The sequence below is a fragment of the Pezoporus flaviventris genome, unplaced genomic scaffold (genome assembly GCF_033815535.1).
Source record: "Pezoporus flaviventris isolate CSIRO_AGI_PZ_B2104156 unplaced genomic scaffold, CSIRO_AGI_Pfla_v1 ptg000041l, whole genome shotgun sequence".
NCBI lineage: Eukaryota > Metazoa > Chordata > Aves > Psittaciformes > Psittacidae > Pezoporus > Pezoporus flaviventris.
This window is the reverse complement of record NW_026892589.1, coordinates 2766298-2785407: the sequence shown is the minus strand read 5'-3', so window position 1 is coordinate 2785407 and position 19110 is coordinate 2766298. Positions and strand designations below refer to the sequence as shown.

At 46.3% G+C, this 19110-nt stretch overlaps 1 long non-coding RNA gene across 1 annotated transcript; it reads right to left on the bottom strand.

Annotated features, from left to right (window-relative positions):
- Nucleotides 1-410: 410 nt before the first annotated feature.
- LOC133275612 (uncharacterized) lies at nucleotides 411-10368 on the bottom strand. Its single transcript, XR_009745623.1, has 2 exons — nucleotides 9869-10368; nucleotides 411-908 (listed from the first exon to the last, which is right to left on the bottom strand). It is a non-coding gene; the product is annotated as an uncharacterized LOC133275612 (long non-coding RNA).
- Between the last annotated feature and the right edge of the window lie 8742 nt (nucleotides 10369-19110).

Below are 19110 nucleotides of genomic sequence, written 5' to 3'. Positions count from 1 at the left end.
ACCCCTATGAACTTCTCTTTCAGCTTCCTCTATTAAGAGGCTTCTGGCTTTCAAGACACACTTAAAGGACTTCAATGCAAAGCCCAAGTTGTTATCCACCTACATACTCTATTTACTCCATATGTGCACTCCCACCACACAAATTCACCAAGCAAGCAAGAGACAGAGTGACAGCATCCCATTTTGTGAGGTGCCAATGCCGTTTTACACAACTGAATTTACAACCATGCTACACTAGGTGTATACATCACTGGGTATACACATCTTCCCAGGAGGAAAGGAATGCATCTCTGCCATACAACTGCAAATGCTTTTAAGTACCTACGCCAGTATATCAAGAACTAATTATTAATCCCCTCACATTTTCAGTTCCACGCAGTTGCCTTAAAACAAGCAGACCATGAGCCAAGTTCAGCTATCAGCAGTCACTTTTACTTTGACAAGGAGCACATCAGTAAGATACCACAAGACCGTCACTCCTATAAGGCGGCTTCATGCTCACTCAGCATTCAAAGTTCAACTTGGAGGATAAAGAAAATGAGAGAAATAGCTAGTGACAGTAAGCCTTGATAGGGTCGTGAGCTTTGCAACAGCTTCAACATGTGGGAGAGTGAAAACATCACTCTCAAAGTAAAGGGACAGAGGAAAGAAATAAATACAGGGAAGGGGGAGAGGAAAGAGAAAGGAAAGGTTGATGGACAGTTGAACTTGTTGAGGGTGAAATCAATTAAAGTGCATCAAATCCAGAATTCATGCTTTTTCAAAGTGACAAATATGTGCTGGAAACTGAGAAAGACGAAGGGAAAATAATGTCTTTGACCTCCCGGAGACCGGCTGTTCCTTCCGTCAGAGGAGCCAAAAGTGAAGTGAGATGCGTTCATGATAAATTGTAACAGCCAGGCAGCCACCTTAAAAAAGAACGAGGTGAAAAGGTTACAGAAGGGACCCAAAATGCAAAGAATTCAACCAAACATCAAGATAAATCAACTCAGGCCCTTGTATATGTGTCCCCAGCCTTCACAGAGCTGCTGCAGCTCATCTCAATTTGTTAGCCTTACTTAAAGGGTAAGACACACACGCACGCATCTTTACAAAAGGGTTTGAAAACATCGTTACCAAGGATGAACTCACTTCAGCCTTCCAATGCTAACGGATGCAGTGACCATACTACCTGCCATCCCCGTTGTGGAACTGTTAGGCAATGAGAGCATTCCTTCGGTACACACACGTATCACTGGCAATCCTGCGCGAGCTCAGTTGAGCTGGGTTTTAGAACACTTTCAAAGAGCCTGACACACCTCTCTCCTAAAGCACATATTAACACTTCTGAAAGCTTCAGAGTCTTAGTGTATCTTAATTTTCTCTTGCACTTTGTCCTGGGTTCAGCAGTAGCAGTCATGTTTCTCCTCCTTGGTAGCTGGTGCAGTGCAGGGTTTTGACTTTCGGCTCGGGAACAGAGCTGATAACAATGATGTTTTGGCTTGGCCAAGGGCTTTGTGAGCCTCATGCTCTGCCAGGGAGGAGGGGAAGCCGGGAGGAAGCAGAGACAGGACACCTGACCCAAGTTAGCCAAAGAGATATTCCATACCACAGCACGTCATGCCCAGGAGGTAACTGGGAGTTACCCAGAAGGGCTGGGAGACTGCAGAGTTATCAGTTGGCTGGTGATGAGGTGATGTATTCTCTTCCCTTGTTATTTCCTTTATCATTGTTATTATTGGTGGTAGCAGTAGTGATTTGTGTTACACCTTAGTTACTAAACTGTTCTTATCTCAACCCATGGGAGTTACATTCTTTTCGATTCTCCTCTCCGTCCCTCCAGAAGTAGGGGGAGGGAAGGAAGGGGGAGGGGAGTGAGTGAATGAGTTACCTGACTGGGTTTAAACCACGACACACTTACATGTTCAAAGCATGGTACAAGTATTTATCTGGATGCTTTGACCAGCATGGCAACTTCGGATCTTTTCCCTTACTGACAGCCAGAAATTATTAACTCTGATGATCACTCTCATGCAGAATAGCTGAATCCAAAACTAATATATCTATATATATACATATATATAACCGTAAGCATATGATAACTACTAATAAAATCTTTGAAACATCCCTCCTTGAAACAGTGTGTCCTTCTGAGAACATGCATTTTCAGCCCACTGAAATCATAGAATCCCAGCTTGGTTTGGGTTGGAAAGGACCTTATCCAGTTCCAACCCCCTGCCTCAGGCAAGGGCACCTTCCACTAGACCAGGTTGCTCCAGCCCCATCCAACCTGGCCTTGAACACTACCAGGGATGGGGGAAGCGCCCAAGCAAGCATCTCAACCATGGTGAAACTCAGCATTAAAGCGTTATGCAACTCCCTCGACAGCTGTTTTTCCCACATATGGGGAAGATTGTTCAAGTGGACACTCAGTTGTTTTGGTCATGGTTTTCCTCCTAGACCAATTCTAGCAAAAAGCTTCCTTGGTGATGCATCCAATGGCTCACATGAACTGTAACAAGCAGCATTTTAGGGAGCATTTCCTGCCGCTCTGCCCATTTATGCACTTTGGCAGGATACACCCAATAAAACTCCCATCCAAACACTCCCACTTGGGCTTCAGACTGACTCCCCACTTTAGCCCATCAAGTTTTCAAACACTGGGTGTTTGCGATACATGGGCCTTCTTAAACTGTTCATACACAGCGATGTACATCACCCTGAGATCTTCCAGAAAGAGCTGCCCGAGCCTTTCTGACTACTTATGACAACAGCAGATGGACCTTTGAAGAAGTTACTGAAGAAAGCATGTTTGCTGTCCTTTCCTGAGCTACTGCCAGCACTGAGGGACTATATGAAGTAGTCTACAACAGTTCAGCCTGTTCACACTGCTGACTGCTGTGCAGGTGGTCATGTTAAGGTAGCCCTAAGCACGGGAGGTACAGGAGATTCCCAGCTGCAGCATGGAATTTGCAGTGCCTGGGTAGCATTGAGAGCTTATTGTTGCATGTGCCTGCACTGAGAGGAAGTTTGCGTTGCCATCGGTGCTGCGAGGAAGCTCAGCTATCAAGTCCTAACTGGCATCCTCACAGCCCTCCCTTCAGAAAGCGCTGGCGATCGTCTCCCAGCTCCTCCCAACACAGATGCCCACCCCACTGCTGTTGCATTCTTCATCACGACAACCTTCCCTGGATGGTCCCTTCCCCGAAACAGCCTGATTCTCTCAGGGAGACACGAGTTCACATCAACAAATCCTTCCCGACACTGCCCTGAAGCACTTTCGCTATGATCAGCTATTCAGAGTGATGGGACACACTAGTTAGATCTCCCTGTGTGTTTATCAATCCCTTCTCAGCCATTTTCCTCTGTAAACCCGTCAAATCTTTTTCTTCAAGCTCTGTGGGAACAGTTAGGAGCTATCTCCTCAGAGGTGCTTGCCCTGCCACTTGGATTTCACCCGCCTCCTGGAGTAGCTGGACGTCAGCACTCAGAGGCTGGCCCGCACAATGCAGACGCAGCAGCAGTGCTGCTACCAGAGATCTTTAGGGTGATGGAATCCTTATGAAAGGCCCTTATGAGATCTCATGTCCCTGCACAGGGGATGAGGAGTCCTCTTAACCTGGGGCAGAGGAGGAAGAAGAGGAAAAGCCCAGAGATCAAGTCAAAGGAGTAAGAAGCCTGTAACACCCCAAACCAGACACAACCAACTCAGAATGAGTTGAGCCAGGGCAGGCAGGGATCAAGCTGCTCCACAGGAACACAGGACCCCACAGTATTTTGACAACACAGGACAAGCGTATTGGGTTTTACATGTACATCAGTATTTCAAGGCTCTAATGCAATGACCCTTTGCCAACATAGTGAAAGGCATTTAAATGGTATCAAAAGAGGAAATCAGTCCATTACAACCCTGTGGTAAATGTAAATGAAGCCACATACCACCACCAATATACCTGGACCTTACAAGTTCCCTTTTATTCTTGCAGGGAATTTACTGCCTGAGGTGTCACACGTCTTCCCTTTCACACAGGGAGTATCAGACAGTCTGCTTGCCTTATATTGATGCTTGTAACCTTCGTGGATGGCAGTGAATTGCCAGCCACTGTAAATCTGCCTAGCTGCTGTCCTATGAAACTACACTCTGCAGCTTACATGCAGTTTGACTGTGCAGATCTAGGTCAGCATCCTGCATCCTGACAAACATCAAATGAGAATGCTTATTTTTCCTTTCACACTTGTCATCAGTTGAACTGGTTATCGTCCCCATTTTGCAGTCAGGGGAATAGAGCACAAAGCAGTGAAGTGCCTTGGCTGAGACCACTGTGCAGACCAGTGCCTGATTTGGAAATCAAGCCCAGACAGCAAGCTCTAGGTCCTCCACACCCCCAACCAGGGCATCATCATGTTCCTAAGTCAAACTTGCAATGCTTTTGGAGTAATCTGTATATAGCATCACTTAGATTTTCTCAGTCATCTACCCGATGAGTTTACCACAACAGTTTACAACAATCCCTAGTGTCTCCCAACAGGTTACCTACTCCTTGCTTGCTCACCAACCAGAATAAGCTCTCAGGGATTTGGATCCTTTCCTTTAAGCCCTGCAGGATAGGGCAGGAATCTCACAGAGCAACCCTTCATGCTCCATTTCATCAAATGTGCTGGATGCAAGCACAGGGACAAACATGAGATTATAGACATGAAACCAACAGAACATTTTACCATCCAAAACTGGGAGTTCTGTCACTATGACTGAATAGCTTCTGCTCTTGTTGCTGATGCCTCATGTCAGAAAGGGCACATGAGAAAGGACCAAGTGGCAGAAACAAAAAGCTTCACTAAAAAGAACCTGGTAGCTCCATATCAGACACATCCACAAAGGATGAAAAGGAAGAAAATAAAGGCTCCAAGAGCCAGACAACAACTCTTACTCTTTTACTCATCTGAACAGCAGCATTTCTTTTATTGTGGTTTGGAGTCCTGCTGGCTTTCACTAAACTGCTCTCACTCATTGCATGGAATCTTCCATCTATGCAGTGTTTCTGTTATTTTTCCCCATCTCTTCAATTCTTTCTCTATTTTCATAGATTTCCAAGGCATCTGGTGCTGAAATACTTTGGGTGAGCATGGAGATTTTAATTGTTAAAGGAAGAAGCTGATCTGTCTTTTAGCTACTGTTTCATGATTGATCATTATAATAATGAACAAAAATTTTCCTTTTTTAAAGGAAAACCCTCAGTAAAACGTGACTAAATGAAAGTTCCTCTTTGCTTGACCACTTTGCTTCCTCTCTGTGGCTTCACCACAACTGCTGCCACACAAAGCCAGGCTGCAGCTCTGGCATTCTGGCCATGTAAATGGTGAGGGACAGTAAAACTGAATGGAAAATCCCCACCTAACACAAAACATCAAACCACAACCAACCTTCTTCCTCCTTAAGGACTGCCTGTAGAGAAGGAAGAGATGCTTATTGCTTAGTGACCAGCCACAGCATGCCGCTAACACACACCACTTGCCTCCACACATGGACAACCATGGCTGGGGCCTCACTGCTACAAGTTCATCTGCTCCCTGGGAGCTCCCAGCCTGGAGCTCCTGCCTTCCTCCATGGGGCAGGTCAACACCTTCATAGACACAGTCTCACACAGCATCCTCACGGCTAAAATGAGGAAGTGTGGACTGGATGATCAGGTAGTGAGGTGGACTGCGAACTGGCTGAAGGAGAGAAGCCAGAGAGTTGTAGTCTATGGGGCTGAGTCTAGTTGGAGGCCTGTGACTAGTGGAGTGCCTCAAGGGTCAGTACTGGGACCGGTATTATTTAATATATTCATCAATGATTTAGATGAGGGAATTGAGTGTACTATCAGCAAGTTTGCTGATGACACTAAGCTGGGAGGAGTGGCTGATACGCCAGAAGGCTGTGCTGCCATCCAGCGAGACCTGGATAGGCTGGAGAGTTGGGCAGGGAGTAACTTGATGAAATATAACAAGGGAAAGTGTAGAGTCCTGCATCTGGGCAGGAACAACCCCAGGTTCCAGTATAGGTTGGGGAATGACCTGTTAGAGAGCAGTGTAGGGGAGAGGGACCTGGGGGTCCTAGTGGACGACAGGATGACCATGAGCCAACACTGTGCCCTTGTGGCTAAGAAGGCCAATGGCATCCTGGGGTGTATTAGAAGGGCGGTGGTTAGTAGGTCGAGAGAGGTCCTCCTTCCCCTCTACTCTGCCCTGGTGAGACCACATCTGGAGTATTGTGTCCAGTTCTGGGCCCCTCAGTTCAAGAAGGACAGGGAGCTGCTGGAGAGAGTCCAGCGCAGGGCAACTAAGATGATTAAGGGAGTGGAGCATCTCCCTTATGAGGAAAGACTGAGGGAGCTGGGTCTCTATAGTTTGGAGAAGAGGAGACTGAGGGGTGACCTTATCAGTGTCTATAAATATATAAAGGGGGAGTGTCACGAGGACGGAGCCAGGCTCTACTCAGTGGCAAACAATGATAGGACAAGGGGTAATGGGTACAAACTGGAACACAAGAGGTTCCACTTAAACTTGAGAAGAAACTTCTTCTCAGTGAGGGTGACGGAACACTGGAACAGGCTGCCCAGGGAGGTTGTGGAGTCTCCTTCCCTGGAGACATTCAAAACCCGCCTGGACGCATTCCTGTGTAACATTATCTAGGTGTTCCTGCTCCAGCAGGGGGATTGGACTAGATGATCTTTCGAGGTCCCTTCCAATCTCTAACATACTGTGTGATACTGTGATAGAACCATAGAATGGTTTGGGTTGGAAAGGACCTTAAGATCATCCAGTTCCAACCCCCTGCCATGGGCAGGGACACCTCACACTAGACCATGGCACCCAATGCTCTGTCCAACCTGGCCTTGAAAACAGCAGTACTACTCCATCACCTCTCCTGCTTGACCTAAGGAGGCTTCTTGCCAGCATGCCTCAAGATAACCTGCTGCCAAAGTTGCTCCATTCCTCTAGACTCAAAGATTTAAGACACCCTTAAGTTCTCATTTTCCTCCACTCTGCGTGACTCCTGCCTCACACCTTGCTTAAATACAAACTAGTGATTTCCACTGGGATGCAAGCCATGCTAGGGTGCCTAGGCAGTCCTGATAATGTACTGGGCTACTGATACAACACTATGTGTGACTTCTGCATTTATTGCCTTCTGAGCACAGGCTAGAAGTTTGCATCATATCTTAATCCATGCCCTTAGCCCCTTCCACTGTAAGGAGTAACTTGAGCACAGAAATGTCTTTGAAGGATCTCCAGGTCATCTTTGAAGGACCTGGAGATCTCTGTATGTCAGCCACCACAGAGTGCAGGCTTTCATCCAAGGCATGCAATAGAGGGGTTAAATGCAGCACAACCCCCCCCCCCCCCCCCAAATCCGAATACTCAGTGTTTGCTGTAGATACCAAGACCTGATCCTAATGTATGACCCCAAAGCAACACAGATGAATCAACACAGATTTTGGCATAGGATTGTTTTTCCTGATCACAAAGTGTTCCCTACTGTTAAGCGAAATCCATCACCAACTGAAACAAGGCCATTTCCTCCCGACGTAAACCCTGGAATTACTGGTGGGGAAGGGAATTCAGGAAAAGTGCTACAACACTGTGCCATGCATGCAATTCAGCTGGTTTAATTCACAGCTTCCCAACCTTTGGCAGCCTTGACTTGCATAGATTTGTAAAGGACCTGAAGCTTTAACCCCCACCTTCTTCCCTCTGGTACAACTTCCTACACTAACCCTCTGGGATATTAAATCTTCCACTTGCCATTTTCTCCTAGGCAGAGAGGATATGAATTCCATAACTCCTCAGCTGGGCTGCCATCAGGAGCCATGAAATACAACAGGAAACCAACAGCGTGGACTTGGGAGCACTGTGTGCACGCTCACACGAGCTGCAGGACTGGACAAGCTATTAGCAGCAGCACACAGTGCAGCTGCCTGGGGCACAGAGGTCCACGGGGGTGCGTAAGGAAGGGCATGCTTACACTTGATCACATCAGAGAAGGAGCAAATCAGAGCAGCACAAAGCCGACGCTCGGGTCAAGGTTGGACATGCACAGGAAAACCTGTGCTTAGCAAGGAGTTACTCCTTACATTTGGCTGACTTCAGGGGTTATGAAGGTACTGAGCTGGCAGCTTAAAAGGGCTGGGAGAGGGAAACAAACCCTTAATTTATGGATGTAACAGCTACAGGAGCAAACCACAGCATATTTCCTACCTGAACTTGTGCCTCTCCGCCATAACCAAGGCGATGGGAACGGGTGAAGTCACAGGCTGAAGCAGCCCTGCTTTCCTCACCAAGACCTCTGCCAACGCAGATGCTTTTCCAGAGGTCACAAAGCCCAGTGTGGATCACAACGGCGACAAAGTGTTTCCAATGAAAACAATGGGGCTGTGGAGCAGCCTTCCAGAGGTGGCTAGCACGGGGAGCCAGCACCTCACCGCCCTGAGGACACAGGCAAAGCTTTCCTCCTCCTGAAGGCTATTTTGAGCAGGAAGTTTATGCAGATACCCCCTCTTAATGCAAAGCACTGCGTTATCCACTCCTTGCCGTTATTCAGCATCAATTTAAATTAAAAGCCAAGCATTTTTAAGAAGCTAACCCAGTATCACACTTCACCCTTCCCACGGCTTCTGCCCCCTGAAAATAAGGGTTGAATAATTAAAGAAATCCCAGAAGGGACCCAATGCTGCTGCCAAACAGTTCACTTCGGCAGATGACACAAAGCCCCACACAGCACAGTGTGCCCCCTGTACAGGTAGAACAGGAGGAGATACTTTGCAGGGGGTTGAAGAGTTTATACCACAAATGAGTACTGTGACCTACCAGACTTCTGCTATCCAAAGCATGCCACTACAGCTGGAATAATCAATAACTGGGGAAGCTCCTTAGGGCTTGTATAGAAACTTGGGCTATGCAGAAGGGAGAAAGCAGCACGATCCTTCTGCCACACAGAGTGCATTAGTAAGGACATAAGATTGCGTGAAAATGCATGTAGGAAGAAGGTGTTAAGGAGCAGTTACATGAGATCTTATGCAGTATGTATGGACAATGCTCACGATGCACAGGAAATCAACTGCAGCAAAGCACCTAGAAAGCCCTTAGCAACACAGACAGCCTCTTCCACACCAAGGTTCACTTGCATGGAGGGCCCTCAGTGGCACTGTCACAATCCACACGTTCATGCCACACCACACAGAACAATAACATTCATTAAACAACCCATATCAAAAGCTGTAACAATAACAGGAATGTTTTATTGTCATAAAGATCCCAGCACTAAAACTGACATGCTTAGTTAAGGAGAAAGAACTAGAGACAAAGAAAGCATAAAACTGATTGTTTGCTGTACCACAATTAGCACAATGATTGCTATTCAGTCTAAGCAGGATCATAATCAGCTCTCCACCTGAACATGTGTGGTGAACCACCAAAAGAACCTCATCACTTTAAAGCAGTATTTGAGAACTACTACGTACAGGCATCAGCATATTTGGCCTCTTTTCAGCCAAAAACCACTTGTTCCACACTCCACATTTGGCCAGAAAATGAAGGAAACAGCCAAGTTCAAAGCAACAAAAATCAAAGCTCAGTATAGACAAAACAGCTCCTTGTACACCCTCTTTCCAGCCACAATGCAACCAGAACCAGGTCTACATCTCTCAACACAAGTTACCAAGCTTCAACATTCTTCTGGAGAGAAGGTTCTTAAAGAGCCAGCTTAACACTCTGGCTCTTAACACATCCACCACCCAACGCAGCAGAGAAGCTCCATTCTGATGAAGCACCATTCTGCAGTCCTGCTACTCACTACATACATTGCTTCTTATTCAGTCTTTGCACACCAAAGTAAAGTTCGCTTACTCACAGTTAGGAGCAGATCGTGCCTTTCCTTCCATCTCTTCTGGGCACTCCTGTTTCTCTGGGATCCTTGTGGCAAAGGTGGCTTTGGGCAGGCAGTTTATTTCAGCCAGTCAATGAGGAGACTTCTGTAAAGTCAGCCTCACCCCACAGTAGGTTTTCCTCATGACACAGGAAAAGCTTTCCTCATCCTTTAAGGAGGCTCCAAAGTCACCTGTATCCTTCCCACTTGTGATGTTACATGTAGGCTGAGAACAAAAGAGTTCGCTTTTCACTTATCAGCACAGGTTGGCTTCTTTTCCTCTTCTCAAAGCAACATAGGCACCAGGTAACACACCCCAGTTGCAGAACCATAGGGTGCGAGCTCCAGCATAAAACTACTCAACCTGAATCCTCCATAAAGACACAAAGGGAAAAGGCAACCCTAGCATTGTGCTTGTAAAAGAGAGCAAAGCTGAGGGACTGAGCTTAAGATCAGCTCCTGGACCAATGAGCAGAGGCTGGGGGACCCAGGTGGGGCTGGTCAGGGCAATAAGGCCTTATTTGCTCTATTGGTGCACACAGGTTTCTTCAAGTCTTCAAGTCTTACTTAATTGCTGCCAAGAGAAGACACCTGCACATGGCCAGGGGACTTCAGAGAGGTTACTTGATTTCTTTAAGAGGATTTTACTCTTGAAACACCAGTGTAGAAGAAATGGGTTGCCTGCCCCTCAAAAGCCAGACTCATTGGCTATCATAGGCTCTTGATCAACCCTCACTGCTACCCAGGAGTTCAAACCAAGGAACTATGCTGAGTTTCAATTGGATGAAGCCTATGGACTGGCACACAACTCTGGCCTGAAAGATCCTGACTACTTTCTCTTACAGTCAAAATGTCTCTTCACACTTTATGGACTCAAACTGGGGCTGGCAAAACCCACCTGACAGACAGCACTTGAGTGAAACCCTCCCAGCTCACAGTGTGAGCCCAAAGGGGAGCCAAGCCCGGAAGGGCAAGGAGCACAAGAGCCTGTGATTCGTGTTCCTCACCAAGGTGATAGCTCTCTAAACCCACCCTTCCCATGGCTCAGCCTGGCAGGGTTACCATGCCCCATCTGGCTTGTAAGCTATTTTTTCACTTGCTCTTTGCTTTTCCTTAGCCCTTGAGTCCAGGAGATGAGTGAAGCACATGAATAAAAGGAATTGGCGTTTTACAACAGTCTTTTCCTTTCCTTCATACCCATCTTTCTCTGTATGCATTCCTGTGCCCTGCCATCAGTTGTCTGCAGACAACTCCTTGGCACTTTGTCCTCCTTGCTTTCTCTTCCAAGTCACCAGTAGCATCCTCCCCGCGCCGCTGTGGCAGCATTTCTGCACCAAGAAGATAATAAATACATCAAAGCTGTCAAAGTCACGTTGTTTTGGCTGGAAAGAGGTGCCCTCCTGCTGGGTGAGATTACTTCCCACCGCGATGTATGGCTTTCCCCTTACTGACAGCTCTCCAACAGGGAGTAATCGGTGTCCAACTGAGAGGAGCAGGCAGCTAACATTGCTGAATGGCACTTAGGACTGATGAGGGCAGGGAGGAGGAAAAAGCAGCTTAGCCTTGCTCACAGACGGCCCTTCCCTTGCTGGTGCAGTCTGCTGACAGAGACACAAACTGGGTCTCCTTGCTTGCTCTGCCTGTGATTTCCCAAGCAGGGGCTGGCAATGAGAAATGGGAAACTAATATTCCTGCTTGAGTCTCAGGGCAAGTGTCAGCCTTAATCCTACAGATGCCTGACACCTGGAACCAGTAGCTCCCGGTGCCTAAATGTATTAGTGAAGGTGAAATTAAGAAAGGCATGAAGAAGGACACAGAAGAATACCTCTCTTTGCCCTTGGGTACCGGTGTTCTAGAGGCCCCCAAGGAACAGATGCCCTGGCAAAGACACAGCCTGAGCTGCACTCCCAGCACAGGACAGATTTCTGGGACAAGAGCTAGCAGGAAAGAGGCATTCACTTGGGAAACAGATTTCCCATGGGAAAAAATCATGAAGAAAGGGTTTGGTTTGTTTGCATTCTGGAATTGTCTGGGATTTTCTGCAGTCCCGAAGGCATCCAGGTACAGTGAAGGGCAGCTGTTTTCCCACCTGCATCAACTCCCCTCAGGAACCTGTCATCATTGGGCTGTTGTTCTGATTATGCCACGTGAATTAGCTTTGTATTCTTGGCTTTTTTAATTAAAGAAATAGAAAAAGAGTAAAATGATCACTGAGACACTGTGATGAGACTAAGCAGCAGTATAGTGAGTCATGTGGAGTTTCTCCACCTCTAGACCAGCCTCTTCAAAGACACTTAAGGGAGTCAATTGCCCATATCCCACTAAAATCCTCTCTGTATGTGGTTCATGAAGCTTTAAACCCCTTTCCCATCCCCACAACCTCCATCCCTCACCTCTTAAGTCTCTCTAGTCCATTATTCTTGAGGCTGGTTTGTGAACAATGTGTTCACTTTCTGTACTGCCTAATGAAGATGTTCCTGTCCCTGAATATTACATCTGCTGCACACTTAATGGAAAAAATAGCTATTATTATCGTTGGTGGTTCAGATGAGTTTCTTGGCAGCGAGGGTGGTACAGTTATGTGGACAATCAAACAAGCCAGTGATGATTGCCAAGGCATTTTTGAGGAAATCATTGCTGTTTAAACTCTAATCACAGCAATACCTCATTTAAAAGCATAAAAGCTTTCACCCAGCAGACCTACCTTTACTTTTTTCTTTAATAGCCAGACAATTAAATAAATCTCCTGACACTTAACCATCATTTACCCAACAGTCAGAAAATGGATTCGATGCCTTTGCATTAGTTAGATTACTCAAGCAAAAAGTGAACAAGTACAAGCAGGTGAAGGAAGGTGTTTGAGATCTTCTGCTGCTCTGCAAGTATAGTATGGTATCTTCTGCAGCGGATAGGGGGATTTTCTTCTCTTATTCAGACACCAAGAGAGTTCTTAGCATTACTGTGTTTCCTAGATTTTAATGTACTTGGGGGAAGGAGGTAGTTCTACCCCCTTTTACAGCCTGGAAACTGGAGTACAAGACAGATAAAGCCACACGGAAATTCTGTGTCTGAATCTGGTGAACTGCTCAAAAAGTCACCTTACCTTAACCCTGATCCAAGCTTTATTTTGATAGCGTTTCCACTAAAACTGACACCTGGAAACTTCAGTGCAAGCATGGAATAAATCTCAGCAAGAAAAAAGTCAGGGATCTAGTGTGCTTTTTCTGGCATCTTAGGAAAGGCTGCATTATCTTAAAACACAGCCCCCAAATTAACATTGAAGCAACTGTGCGTGACCCTGTGCTGGTACAAACACCAGCTACTGACAAATGATAGACCTTTTATTATCCCTGGTCCCAGTGGTCCTCTTAATTCCTTCTCCCTCATTAGGCTCCTCATGTGAAGAGCATGTTCTTCTGATACCAGTATTCAGAAGCTGATGCTAAATAACTCCTAAATTTATTACCTTCTGCCAGCTGTCAGCTACCAGCAACTGTAATGGGAGCATCTTTCTCCTTTTCAGGTAACAACAAGGATGATACAAAATCCTTGTCTTCTGAGCAGTGTCTGAGTTCGAGATGGATCATTATAAATTCATTAAGCTATGCTGAATTTCACAGTCTCCTTTAGAATATGCTGTTCAGAAAAAGAATAGAAAAAAAACATTGAAAGGAAGGCAATTGATCCAGACTCTAAGTAACTGACAACTATATAGACAGTGAAGTGTTTCCTGAGCTCTGCTTACTCAATTTTTAAAGAGTTCCCACTCTTTAGAGAGATGAAGTCTTGGTTTTTACCTGCCTCTCAGCCCTTGTTTTGACAGCAAAAAAGCCCTTCACTTTATAAAGATGTGCATGATGGGCTGGAAAGAGTTAAAGCCTCATCTTCCACTCCTCCCTCTTTATCGTTTTAATTGGCTGTTCTGATGACCTGACCACCTCTTTGATAGACATCAAACGCCGGCCCGTGAAATACGGAGCATGTCAGCCTGCCGAACAAGGGTCAACCTGATTGTCAATAAGGCCATCAATCAGAGCTGCTGGCACGATGGAGCCAATCCAGACCAAAAGCCCCAGCTGGAAATGAAAGAGCCCCGCTGATGATAACACAGTGTGCACCGCGCGGCCAGACAGCTCGCACAAGGGTCACTGGCCCAGGGGCCAGCAGGCGGCAAACTTCAAACTGGAAGAAGGCAGCGGTGAGCAAACAAGAAACCCCCAAAACCAACAGAAAGAAACCCACTTGGCTGACCCAGTGGTGGCTCCGAATCAAAGCAGCTAAGTGAGGAGAGAGAGGTGGGAGGACATGAGAGAAGTCAACAAGGGAGATAGTGAGAGGTGCCCTTAAGGGGAGCACCCACCCCTTCTGTTTCTCCTCCTGCGTATCCCCATGGGTGAGCAGTGACACCTCCACAAGGAATCCCGCAGCTGCACAAATCGTTTCCATGATGAAGTGAATTAGGGAATAGATCTATGGTAAACCCAACCATAATTCCTTTCTGAGATTGTTGGTGGCTTCCATCATGAGGCTGTAAGAATATGCTATCAAGGTAGGAGAAAGCATGGAAAAGAAACGGCTAAAGAAAGGAGGAAAAGGGAAAATACCTGTTTCTAGTGAGAATGCCGACTTATGTTGGCCTCAACAGTTTACAAGATTACTGCTTAACATGCCCATGGTGTGACTAGCTCTAGCTCTAGCCAATGACTTCTCTTTGGACATGCACCATCACCACAAGCTGCTGAAGATCTTCTGTTTATAAATGGGGCATAAAGTAGGGGTGATATTCTACATAAATCTGCAACAAGAACCAGCTCTAAGACACCAGTCACTTCAGATGCGGGGTTTTCTGAAGACAAAACAGCTTCTGAAACACGTGACGGGTAGTGGGGAAAAGGATTCAAATGAAGAGTGTCCTCCTGCAACACTAAGGAAAGCCTGATTCTTAACCACTGGGAAGCTAAATGGAACAGACAGGCCTAAGGATACTACTCACTTTGAGTATTCTGCTGACTCCATCCCTTCAGGGATCATCATCCCAACCAGGGATCCTCCATCATCCCAACCAGGCCAGGTTGGATGGGGCTTGGAGCAACCTGCTCCAGTGGAAGGTGTCTTTGCCCATGGCAGGGGATTGGAACTGGATGAGCTTTAAGGTCCCTTCCAACCCAAACCAGTCTGTGGTTCTATGATTCTGTAAAGGGATAAGGTTAGAATCCTCAACAGATACAAGGTGCATCTGCAAGGGCAGAAAACTCAAGACAAAGTGTTACCCCAGTTCACAGCTATAGTATATCCACCCCTGTACACCAACATGCTCACACACACTACACACATAGAAACAAAAATGTATACACACGCGGTGTATGTGCTATTTTGAAACACAGGAGCCTGAAAGCAAGATGGATAAAGACAGAAAATGGCACTTAACAGGTTCCTGAGGACCTGCTACACACATACATTCACTGACTGAAGTCAGTGCCACACACAGACCTCACTACTCAGAGCTGTGCCCGTTTCCACCTACACCCCCAGAGCCAAGTCCGCTTTTCCCTGTTGCTCTGAAGGCGATTGCTTGCTAAATGCTCCAAGCCAACTGCCCCGGCTGCTGTGTGCGAGTTTCACACCCTCCAGCCTTCCACCCCTGCCCTCTGTTGCACCTCCCCGTGTCGCTGCTCACGTCTCGGGGCTCAGAGCCTGCTGTGGTGCAAATATTTGCTTGCTCTGGGGGGAGGAACACAGGGCACTGGCCTCCAGGGGCAGGCGGTCGGCATGTTTATTCTGGAATAGCAAACACCATGGAGAGCAAAGAAGAGAAAAAGCCAGATAAGATAAAAGTGTGTTACCAGGCCTAACAACATAAAATCAACAAAGACCACAGAGGAAAAGTTATCTGCAAAGACCAGCAAATGCAGCAGCAAGTGATCCTGACAGAGGAGCCTTTTTGCAGGCTGGATCACTCAGAAGACTGCGGAGATCATAGAATGGTTTGAGTTGGAAAGGAGCTTAAGATCATCCAGTTCCAACCCCTCTGCCAGGGACAGGGACACCTCACACTAGACCATCTCACCCAAGGCTCTGTCCAACCTGGCCTTGAACACAGACAAGGATGGAGCATTTACCACTTCTTTGGGCAACCTGTTCCAGTGCCTCACCAGATGATGAAGTTGTTTGACTCTTGAGTGCCCAATTATCAAGCCATTGTGATTCACTGTCTGTGTCTTGAGATGATTTACATAAAACCATGTTTTCATGGTCTTTGTAGTCTATTTGGAAAACACACTTCTGGAGTTTATGCCCTGCTCTGTTCTGCCCACGTCATGAACCTATAACTGCAACCAGCATCTTCATAATACAGAACAGAACCAAAAGACTTGTGCACATGTTAGAAGATAAGATTCTTCCAGAACAAGCCATCAGGCTAATATCTGTATGAAGAGTGGTGTGAAACACTGCAGCAGAGGGACTGGATATTTCTTCCAGAAGATAGATTCACCCAGCTGTGAATCTCTGTCATTTAAGAAATAGCCACATTTGCTGAAGTTTTAATTCATGCACATGACTAATTTATAAAGTGAAACAAAGTGTACTTGTAAGATGAACTGCATAATGATGAATGCAGAGGGAAAAAATAGAGAGGAGGTACTAGAAGAGCCACATGTGAAAACCATATGGAAGGGTGTTCCACCAGCTTGGAACCAGATGGATGAAAACATTGTCCCTGGACACTGTACAGAGTCCTACTGATAACACATGATAAATCATTACACTGAGTGTAAGCAGGAGGGTGAACATCACCACATACCAAGCTGTGCAGGGACAACAGGACCACGAGCTGGAGGACATCAGATAAAAGGACAGCATTAAAAGCTCAGATGTTACCCTCTTGTGTAGATCTAATCTGGGCAATTATCAGCAGGGACAGCCAGAATAGCTGCAGAAAGAAACAAAAGCACAGCAGCAGGGTTTAAATGCACGGAATAAAACCACAACACAGCCAAGTCTGCAATAATGGGAAGCTGAACAGGGATATTGGAGCACTGTTGAGATATTCGTCCCTACGAAGAAGAGATGAACTCAGTCCTGCACCCAAGCAAAAAATTATCTGTGTGACCTTTGGCAAGTCATTTCAGGCCATCTGAAGTCAAAAGGCATCCTCCCATTCACTCCAAGGCTGCATTTCCCAGAGAACCTAAGTCCCTGCTTCCACACTCCTGCCTGCTTGACTTGAGGGCTGTCTGTGACAGCATCTTCCTTCTCAGGAAGGACAACTGTTCCTGACCTGGTTTTGACCGGCTCAGAAGACAGGACAGCAAAATACACACAAATGACACTCAGAAGTGGGTTAGACAGAAGGTGGCTGTGCCTAATAATCAAGAATTTATTTATAGTCATCAGTATCAAAAAGCACTGATGCCTGCAGTAGTCCTGCTCAAGATAAATGGGCCATTACATTGACGTGGAGCTGCAGATTGCAGATTGACAGCTAGTTAAAGCTTTCCATCCAGCTGAACTTTCCAATCCTGTTTATGGCCTGAAAGGTCATTCCCGGCTGTGACTACTCTTCCCTTGCCAGTCTTTTCATTTCTTGTGTCCCAGGGAATCTTCCTATCTCAGGGAGGGGAGCTTAATGATAAATACGACTGCTTCATGCCCCCATGTGCCCAAATATCTGTGTAAGCACCAAATGACTTCTTGCCGTAAGAAAGGTCTGAGATCTCTCTTCTATGCGCAGTGATCTCCTTTTTAATGGTATAAGCCTGCGTAACAGACCCCAGAGCAGGACCTGTCCTTGTGCACAGACACCCACGTGGACAAGAAAGCCGACCAAAACACATCTACACAGGACCACCAAGGATGACCCTAAATTAGACCACCCAGCCGCTTTGTTGGCCTTGTTTTGAGGGGCCAGAATCTCAGAGCATAAACTGGTGTCCTCGCACGGGTTCCTTGGCCTGTGTTTTAGACCACTGTGTATCTCCAGTGACTTCCTGCTACTGACCTCTCCTAATAAATCAGCCTCCCTCCCTCCCGGCAACATCCTGTTCCTTCCTCAAAAAACCCTCCCACTCACAGTCCCAAGGTTTGATATCAATCTTAAATAAATGCCTCTCTGGACTCAGCTGCATTCCCTAAGCCACCTTATCTCCTGCCTCTCTAGAACGGCTGTGGTTCAAGAAGCATATGCAGAATCTTCTTAGGCCTGTTTAATTTTAATTCCACCCTCATGTCCTCTTCCTTTTCCCCACGCTTGCTTACAGAGAAGGAAACTTCTCTTCAGGAGGCTGTACATTGCTCAGTGTGACTTCCAAAGGGAACAATGATAACCCCCAAAAGAGACAGTGCTGTGATTTTCTGTATGAAATACAGTGAAAAGAGAATCCATGGGAGAGGTTCTGCTCCATCATCTCCCTTGCTCTGTCTTCCCTCACTTCACAGTTTAGGTGAAGAAAGACTTCGTCAATACATCTACCCATTAGAGTCTGTCCTTCAGCATTCAGCATGAGGGGATCAACAGTTTCCTCCATCTGATCTTTCCAATTCCCATCCAAAGTCCAGCTTGAACTCAAACACTCATAGAATAGTTTGGGTTAGAAGGGCCCTTAAACTAGGGCTTCTGAGTCAGGAAAGCACCACCCTTCACTTCCTAGATCACCACTGCAGAAAGCACAGGCACCTACAGCAAGTTAGTTAGGACAATGGGGCTCCTGGTCACATCCTTCAGCTACAAAACTTTAGCTAAAGTAGGTTGAACCCAGGTCTTGACACCAGTTACGTCTCTGAAAGCCCATGGAATAACTCGCAGCCAAAAGGAACCATATTTGATCCAGCAGTTTCTCTTTAATTCTCTATGTCTTTACACTTTGACAACCACAGCAAAAACTGGTTCATGTTGGACTTCATTTAATCTCACTCAGGAATTCCTTCCCCATACATTCTATTACTTCATCACTTCTGTAACCCCTTCTGTCAACATATTTACTCCCACCTTCAATCCCTTACGCCTGGTGCCTTGCAGGTTACCACATTCTTCCAGATAATGGTATTACTCAAAAGCAATGAGATTTGCCTGCTTAAATTTCACATTTACAAGGTGATACTAGTGCTTTCCTGCTTAAATGCTCTTGTTTTCATTTTCCTTTGCTCTATCCTCATCTTTCCTTGCCTTTCCAGAGTACCAAAGTGCCCCATATCATCTAACCAACTCCCTGGAATCCATTTCAAAGAGG